The 9861-nt window shown below is 44.8% G+C and overlaps 1 pseudogene; it reads right to left on the reverse strand.

Annotated features, from left to right (window-relative positions):
- Positions 1–4655: 4655 nt before the first annotated feature.
- LOC111555129 lies at positions 4656–5065 on the reverse strand (annotated as a pseudogene).
- Between the last annotated feature and the right edge of the window lie 4796 nt (positions 5066–9861).

A 9861-nucleotide genomic window follows, 5' to 3' on the forward strand; every position in this document is an offset into this window, starting at 1 on the left:
CCTTGTACAAAAAGATGGTGAGTTAGTCCATTCTCACACTGCTATAAAGAAATACCTGCTGGGTGCGGTGACTCACACCTGTAATCCCAGCGCTTTGGGAGGCCTAGACGGGTGGATCACGAGGTCAGGAATTCAAGGCCAGCCTGGCCAAGATGGTGAAACCCATCTCTACTAAAAATACAAAATTTAGCCAGGTGTAGTGGTGGGGATCTGTAATCCCAGCTACTCGGGAGGCTGAGGCAGAAAATTGCTTGAACCCAGGAGGCAGAGGTTGCAGTGAGCCGAGATCGTGCCACTGCACTCCAGCCTGGGAGACAGAGGGAGACTCCGTCTAAAAAAAAAAAAAAAAGAGGCCGGGCACGGTGACTCACACCTGTAATCCTAGCACTTTGGGAGGCCAAGGCGGGCGGATCACGAGGTCAGGAGTTCAAGACCAGCCTGGCCAACATGGTGAAACCCCATCTCTACTAAAAATACAAAAATTAGCTGGGAGTGGTGGCAGGTGCCTGTAATCCCAGCTACTTGGGAGGCTGAGGCAGAAGAATCACTCGAACCCAGGAGGTGGAGGTTGCAGTGAGCCAAGATTGCACCACCGTACTCCAGTCTGGGTGACAGAGCAAGACTCCATCTCAAAAAAAAAAAAAAAAAAAAGACAGAAAAGAAATACCTGAGAGTGGATAATTTATAAAGAAAGGAGGTTTAATTGGCTCATGGTTCTGCAGGCTTCACAGGAATCATGGTGGCTTCTGCTTCTGGGGAGGCCTCAGGAAGCTTCTAATCATGGCAGAAGGCAAAGGTTGGGTGTGAGGTGTCTCACATAGTGGGAGCAGGAGCAAGAGAGAGCTAGAGAGGAGGTGATGTACATTTTTAGAAAATCTAATCTCACAAGCACTCACTCACTATCACGGGAACAGCACCAATGGTACGATGCTAACCCATTCATGTGAAATCCGCCCCATGATCCAATCACCTCCCACCCAGGCCCCACCTCCAACGCTGGGGACTACAATTCCACATGGAGTTGATGGAGACACACAACCAAACCGTGTCCAATGGACACATAGTTTATTTTCTTTTGTGACTCTGCATAGGCCATTCTTGCCACTGGGACCTCTTCCCTCCCAATCCTCATGGCTTTCCCTGCCTGTCAGCAAACTCCTGTTCCTTTTTCAAGTGTCAACTCGGATTTACCCTCTGCTGTGATGTCTTCTGTGACTTACACACAGATTTAGGCACCTGTTTATTGTGTTCTCAATGTGTCTTACCCATACTATAGAAATATTTGTTGTTTTTTATCTACCTAGTGTAAAATTAAATAAGCATGAGGCCATTGGCCAGAGGCTCTCTCCATATTTTGAGTTTCTGTGGAACATACAGCAACCTAATAGCATGTAAACAAACTGAAACCTAATTTAGGAGTATGTTTTTGTAACATATAGCCTGGTTTCAGCCAATCACAGAGGAACTTCAGCCAATGATAAGCACCCAATTGATGAGGCCATGCCCAATAAGGCAGATGCCTAGCTGTAGCCAATCAAGTGGTTTCTCTACATTGCTTTTGTGTTCAGCCTAGAAAAGCTCACTGCTCATACTGCCAAGTGGAGTTTTCTGAACCTCTTCTGGTTCTGAGTGCTGCCTGATTCATGCATCATTCTTTGCCCAAATAAACTCTGTTAATTTAATTTGTCTAAAGTGTTTCTTTAACACTAGCTTCCATTCTGCCTTCTCTGACAACAGTTCAGTAACCCATCCCACCCCTACCCCCTACTTTGGCTGTAGCCCATGTGATTTAAATCTAGCCAGTCAGAGCACTAAGGAGCTACAGTTCAGAGGTGATCATGTGATCCGGGTCCATCTAACTAGAGTGAATCCTGGGACTGAGCATGAGCAGCTGGGAAGAAACACACAAGTTTTTATTGTAAGCCTGGAGTCGCCAGCGGACTTCACATACTGCCTGAGCATGAAGCAAAAATAAAGAGAGTGAAAGGAATGACAGGGAGTGGGAAAGAGTCTGCTGGTGACATTATTTGATCCTCTGAATCATGCCTCACTTAAATTCAAGATATATTCTCAGATTTTGTGCATTAACAAATTCCCTTTTTGAGCTTAAGCCTGCTTGAGTTATCTGTCATTTGCAACCAAAGGAACATTAACCAATACATACATTTCATTGTATATCTGTGTCTATATAGCTATATATATTCCATTTTACCAAGGTGTCTCCCTACTAACCATAATTCTTTGAGGGCAGTAGATGCTCAATATTTGTCAAATGAATTCAGCTAAAGGGTGTTTTGAAGGAGACTGACCCTAGAGGAGGGACATTTTAGGGAGGCTAATGGACTTAGTGCAAGATGTGATCAAGGGACTCAACCAAGTTGAAGAGTAGGATTGAAACGGAAGGGACAAATACCAAAGAAAGATTTAACAAGACAGTGATACAGAGTGGGGTGGAGCAATAGTTAGATTAAAGCCTGAGTGCTACCCTGTTCTGCATATTTGTGTCTTTCGGTGTCTGTTTACCAGCCAGCCTAAATTAAAATTTTATTGTACTGGCTAATTATTGCCTGTCTAAATCATCCATCTCTGCTAGTTTATCACAAGTGAAAAAATTAGGGAATCAGAGACTCACATATGAGCAAATAAGCATGATTATTACAAGAAAGAGCTTTTATTAAACAATACCTTCAGGTCTTCATAAGAATAGGGGTGGAAGTTCGGAGACCCACATAACTCAGTTTGCAGTAAAGGATGCTTCCTGGGCAACTTAATGGAGCATGAACTACCAGCAATGGTCCCAGTTGAAATGGAGACTGAAAGGTGAAGTTGTCCTTCCTTTCTCTAACCACCAGCCAAGAGGACACTTGGAACGTGTGAGTAGCAGCACCCAACAACCAGCTGCAAGACTCAGTGGAAGGGAGGCGTAAGGTCACTTTTAAAATCCTATCACCTCACATAGAAAAGTAGCTAAGTCCTAATTAAGCTCAACATCACCACTCTCAGCTTATCCCTGAGATAGGTCATAAGAAGAGGGACCATTTGCTTTGCTCTGGGATTATTGCACTTCTGCTCTCTGACTTTGTCAAAACAAACATTAACTTAAACAGTTGCTAACATATTGGATAGTGTAGCTCAATGGTTTCTTTCTCTCTCTCTTCCCTCTCCTCTTCTGCCTTCTATGTATTTACCACCCCTCTTGCAGAAATGCTCTTGTGGAATATGGCTTTTTTTTTGAGATGGACTCTCCCTCTTGTCGCTCAGGCTGGAGTGCAGTGGCACGATCTCGGCTCATGGCAACCTCTGTCTCCTGGGTTCAAGAGATTCTCCTATCTCAGCCTCTCAAGTAGCTGGGATTACAGGTGCCTGACACCATGCCCAGCTAATTTTTATGTTTTTAGTAGAGACGGGATCTCACCATGTTGGCCAGGCTGGTCTTGAACTCCTGACCTCACGTGATCCACCCGCCTCGGCCCCTTAAAGTGCTAGGATTACAGATGTGAGCCACCGTGCTCAGCCGGCTTTCTATTTTTTTTTTTTTTTTTTTTTTTTTTGAGATGGAGGTCTCACTCTGTTACCCAAGCTGAGTGCAGTGGCTTGATTATAGCTCTCTGCAGCCTTGAACTCCTCGGCTCAAGCAATCCCCCCATCTACACCTCCAGAGTAGCTGGGACTAGAAGTGCAAGCCACTGCACTCGGGTAATTCTTTAGTGTTTTGCAGAGATGAGGGTCTTGCTCTGTTTTGGTCTTGAACTCCTAGGGTCTCCCTTTGTTGCCCAGGTTGGTCTCAAACCCCTGGGTTCAAGTGACCCTCCCACTTCAGCCTCCCAAAGTACTGGGATTACAGGTGTAAACCACTGTGCTGACCAACTTCCTATGTTTTAAAAGTCCTCCCAGTCGGGGCCAGTGCCCTAACCTAATGGATGCCAGTTGAATGTGGCCTCTTTTAGTCAAAGGGAAAGATTCTTTTTTTTTTTCCAATTATTACTTTATTTTTATTACTAGGCTTAAGTTACATGAAAAAAGACAACTAAGCGGTTCTGCCCATTTCAGAAAAAGTTTCCAATCAACACCAATTATATGGTGACAAATAACTAGGAATGGTGACAGCTTTGGGTCAAGACCGACAAGGAAGAATGGACTCTCGTGCTACAGTACATTTCCAACAAGAATACGGCACATCAGCCAGCACAGCCATGCTAACACTGGGCCTTCAGCGCCAAGCACAGATTCAGATCTATTCTCTGAAGTTAGCAAATCAAGTGAAATAACTGGAATTTTTTTTAAGTTTAAAATGAAGCCCAAGTAAGTTTAAAACCATACTCTTGTCATATTTTCCTTTCAAAATTCACATGAAACACACTTTTCGTGCCAATAGCCCAGATATTTTTTCTTACATAACCCACCATGCAGCTGCGGACAGACTCTTCTACCTCAAGATGTAAACATAGGGGAAAAATTAATGGCATCTGCCTAATATTCTCTCTATACACTGCTGTTGGATGGAAAATACAAAAAAATTTTTAAAAGGTTCCATCTTAGATTCTCGCAACCTGCAGGTCATGCATCTGACTCTGATGCTAAGGTGACAGTGATTGTCACCTGCTGTTTGTTTTCAGTAAGGAGGACCTGGGAAAGATGAATTTATCTCTTTTTCTTCAAGAATTATCAGATGATACATGCTCCTCAGAGCCCTCACTCTCTTGAACTAGAGCACTCTGCAGGATCACACAGCCTTCCTTATAACACGGCTATCTCCAGTGATAAATGCATAAATCCATCCTGGTTTGCTATTGCAATTTTTGCAGCTCATATCTTGAACCCTGTGGCCGCCAGTGAGCATGACCAGATCTTAAAGTTCACTGCACAGCAGATTAACTACCTTGTTAAAAGGCCAGTGGCACCTGTGAACTGAGCGGAGATGAGTTCTGAGCAGTTGGTCAGGATCCTGTCAGTTTGCACAAGAACACAGACGGGTACCACCGATATGATCAAGGAAAATTCTGCCTGTTTTTATAGCTGAAGTTCTAAAATCTCTGAGTGGCGATGAGATCCATGGCTGCCACATCTCCTCAGCTGGGATAAAGGCCCCAGGATTCTTGACAGTTAATCAAAACCAGAATTCATACTGAAGCAGGAAATTTTCCCTGACCCGTCACAAGCGGGAGAGTGCAGGTGAGTGGGTGCAGGAGCTGGGGCGAGTGCTTTGGGGCACTGGCAGGAACAAAACTCCATGCGGCCCTGCAGCACGGTCTAGGGGGGTGCCCATGACCCGTGAAGCCCCAGAAAGAGTGTTACAGTGCTCTTTTAGCATTGCCATCTGTGGATAGCTTAAGTGTTAACAACTCAGTGGAAAGTCAGTGTGACAGCCTTTTGCACTCACACCCAAGTTCTCATTCGCTATCCAGGAGGAATGAGGTCACACAACAAATTGGAGATGTTATATGTGGGGGATTTTATTGCCAGTGAAAGTGGTTCTCAGCAAAAAGGGGAGCTGAAAAGGGGACAGAGCAGGAAGGTAATCTTCCCCAGCAGCCGTCCCTGCTGGACTCCTCTCCAAAGCTACAACGTCAAGCTGTCCGGTGTCCTTATAAGAAGACAGCCTTGCTGCGCACAGTGGCTCACACCTGTAATCTCAGCACTTTGGGAGGCCGAGCAAGAGAGAGCTAAGGTGGAGGTGCTGCACACTTTTAAGTCAAGCTGCTTCTCCTCTCTGCTGGCTGAGTTTTGGGGTTATAGACACAGGATGCGGGGCAGGGCGGGTTGTGGGTGGTTTTGGAAAAGGCAACATTCCAGCAGGAAAACAGGGATGTAAGTTTTCACTTTGGGCCTCGATATTAGGTTTTTCACCTTGAGGGTGGGGCCCCAGCGAGGGCCAGAATTTTTCTGCATCCTGTCCTTGTCATTACGGAATAAAATGGTACGCTGCATTTCACGTTATTCCTTTTTTTAAAATACAAATCCTTTAAGCTGGTTGTTTACCTCTTTTTAAAAGGAAACTGTAAGGTCCTCCAGGGCAGGGGGTATGTCTGTAAAGCCTTCTAGAGCTGGGCTCCTTGCTTCCTGATCTCACTCTGTCACTGTCTATAGGCTCTTGGGCAGGTTATTTAATTTCTTAGGAAATTGTCTCAATTTCCTCCTCTGTAAAACAGAGATAATAGTATTTAGCCCAGAGGGTTGTGGTGAAGTGTGAATCATTTCTCCATGTAAAACACATAGGACAGGCCGGGCATGGTGACTCACGCCTGTAATCCCAGCACTTTGGGAGGCCTAGGTGGGCAGATCACTTGAGGTCAGGATTTCAAGACCAGCCTGGGCAACATGGAGAAACCCTATCTCTACTAAAAATATAAAAATTAGCGTTGCATGGTGGCACGTGCCTGTAATCCCAGCTAGTTGGGAGGCTGAGGCAGGAGAATCGCTTGAGCCAGGCAGGCGGATGTTGCAGTGAGCCGAGATTGAGCCACTGCACTCAAGCCTGGGCAACAAGAGTGAAACTCTGTCTCAAAACAAAACAAAACACACATAAGACAGAGCTCAGCACAGAGTAGGTGTTAAGCATGTTCACCATTATTATTTCCTTCGCTTAGCACAATACCTTGCACAGGGCAGGCACGCAACAGCTGTCTCTTGAATGAAGGAATGAGTGAATGAATGACTGGGTTAAGCATGCTGCCACCAGGTGGCAGAAGAGCCTCACTTATAAAGGCAGAACCCACCCACCAGATTCCTGAGAACTCCCTCCTGAAGTCCAGATACACATTGCCAAATAAAATAAAATAAAATAAAAAGCACTGAACCTCATTTAGGCCTTGAAGTGAAGTTCCTCTTCTCTCTTGCCCTTCCTGTCTCTCCCATCTCTGCTCACTCTCTGTGAATCATTTCTTTCTTTCCCACTTAATACATATTAGTGAGTCTGGGCTGCCACAACAAAATACCACAGAGTCGGTAGTTTAAAGAACAGATATTTAACGCATCACAGTTCTGGAGGTTGGAAGTCCATGATCAAAGTGCCATGATCAAAGGGCTGGTTTCTGGTGAGGCTTCTCTTCCTGGCTTGTAGATGTCCACCTTCCTACTGTTACTGTCACAGGGCCTCTTCTCTGTGCCACACAGAGAGAGGAAGGAAAAGGATAGGAGAGGAAGAGATGTCAGATTCACACAATGAAGCCCTAACTGCCAGTTTGACTGCATTTGCAGATAGGGGATTTTTTTTTTATTTGTTTTTGTTTTGTTTTTTTGAGACAGAGTCTTGCTCTGTTGCCCAGGCTGGAATGTAGTGGCCGGATCTCAGCTCACTGCCAACTTCTGCCTCCCGGGTCCATGCTGTTCTCCTGCCTCAGCCTGTCAAGTAGCTGAGATTACAGGCACCCACCACCACACCCAGTAAATTATTTTGTATTTTAGTAGAGACAATGTTTCACCATGTTGGTAAGGCTGGTCTCAAATTCCTGACCTTGTGATCTGCCCGCCTTGGCCTCCCAAAGTGCTGGAATTGCAAGTGTGAGCCACTGCACCGGCCTGCAGATGGGGTTTTTAGGGAGGGAGAGAGACAGGGAGAACTGGAGCGTCGTCTTATAAGGACACCAGTCCTGTGGGATTAGGCCCCACCCAAGTTACCTCATTTAATCTTAATTACCTCCCTAAAGATCCTGTCTCCAAATACAGTCAAACCAGGGGTTAGAGTTTCATTGTGTGAATCGGGGAGGGACACCCTTCAGTTTATAACACACACCTTTCATTTTTTAATTCCTGATTCTCACATTTCCTACCAATGTGGTTTTTCATTCTTACTCCCTATTATTCCCGCTCCTCCCCCAGCTCCCATTGGCCATCCCTCAATCTTTATATGGCTTTTCTAGGGCTAGTGGTATTTATTGTAAACTGAACAACTCTAGGGGGCACCATTCATACCATAGTCAGCATAGATTTGCATATGTATTATGACAATATTGAGGCTGATGGCAGCAACATGTCTTGAGGAAGGGGAGTCTTTTTCTTATTCACACAAAGGTGCTGGCCCCTTCGTTTTCCTCTGTTGTTGTCCTGTCCTCCTCCCCATCATTCTCTTTCTTCAGCCTTCTCTCTCTTTCCTTACTCTCCTCTTCAGGCTGAACCTGCTCTGTGCTTGTAAAGAGATGATTTAATTCATCGCACCACACATTCATCCAGTACTTTTGGTCGGCCAGGCCCTTTGTGGGTGCCAGATGGTTCACCCTGTTCTTTTTGTTTGTTTGTTTTGTTTTGTTTTTATTTTTATTTATTTATTTATTTATTATACTTTAAGTTCTAGGGTACATGTGCACAACGTGCAGGTTTGTTACATATGTATACATGTGCCATGTTGGTGCGCTGTACCCAGTAACTTACATTAGGTATATCTCCTAATGCTATCCGTCCCTCCTCCCCCCTCCCCACAATAGGCCTCGGTGTGTGATGTTCCCCTTCCTGTGTCCAAGTGATCTCATTGTTCAATTCCCACCTATGAGTGAGAACATGCGGTGTGTGGTTTTCTGTTCTTGCGATAGTTTGCTGAGAATGATGATTTCCAGCTGCACCCATGTCCCTACAAAGGACATGAACTCATCCTTTTTTATGGCTGCATAGTATTCCATGGTGTATATGTGCCTCATTTTCTTAATCCAGTCTGTCATTGATGGACATTTGGATTGATTCCAAGTCTTTGCTATTGGGTTCACCCTAGTCTTGCACCTTTAAAGGAATCAGTCCATTTACACCCTAGAGGTCAATACCCAATGAAATGTGCCTCCAACATCCTTGGATCATTCATCGTCTTCATTTACCTTGGAGCAGACATTAAGACACAAGCATGGAGGAGAAGAGAAGAGAATATAATCCAATAACATAAACTAATGTTTATTGAACCCTTGTGTGCTGCACACAGTTCTCATCCCTCTCTATGCATGACATTTAATCATCAAAACTGCCTTCTCATTTTGTAGATGAGAAAACTAAGCTGCAGAGAATGCAGCAGAGACCCCTCCTTGGTTTCCTAACTTCCATTTTCTTTTCCTTTATTTAAGTAACAGGATCTCAGGAGTTTTGGCTGGGCACATGGCTGCCCAAGGAGAGCAGACATTTCCCAGCCTCCCTTGCAGTTTGATGTGGCCAGGTAACTACATTCTAGACCCCTGAGGTGTGAGTGGAAATGATGTCTGCAATTTCAGAGTTCCGTCCTTAAAAGGAAGCTGCTTGCTTCTGTGTCTTTTCCTTGTCCCCAGGCTGGGATAGGGATAGGGGAGTAGTAAGCCAGCTTTGACAGGAGGCTGAGGACAGGAAGCTGGGGAAGAGCAGAGCAACCACTCAAAGGAAGCTTCACATCCACTTCCCACCCACTCACTACTCACCCAGAGCAACTTCCCATCCTGCAAACTCCAGTCACGGAAAGTGTCCTATAGAGGGGTATCCTTTTTAAAGAAAAAAACCTTTGATACCACATTTTTACTGTACTTTTTCTATGTTTGTGTATGTTTAGATATACAAATACCATTGTGCTGCAATTACCTACAGTATGCAGTACAGTAACGTGCTGTACAGATTTGCAGCCTAGAGCAATAGGCTACACCATATAGCCTAGGTGTATAGTAGCTATACCATCTAGGTCTGTGTAAGTACTGAACACTCAATGATGTTTGCACAACGGTCAAATTGACAAGTGGCACATATCTCAGAACATATCCCTGTTGTTAAGTGATACATGACTGTATTTCTATTTGGGGAAACAGAGCGTTGGGAAAGAAAACAGAAGGACTCATTGCCTTGAAGGAAGGATAGTAGATGGAATGTAATGTCCACCCTGGCCTCCCAAAGACGTCCGAGTCCTAATTCCTGGAAATGTGAGTA

Source organism: Piliocolobus tephrosceles, chromosome 10 (assembly GCF_002776525.5).
Source record: "Piliocolobus tephrosceles isolate RC106 chromosome 10, ASM277652v3, whole genome shotgun sequence".
In the NCBI taxonomy this organism is placed as follows: Eukaryota; Metazoa; Chordata; class Mammalia; order Primates; family Cercopithecidae; genus Piliocolobus; species Piliocolobus tephrosceles.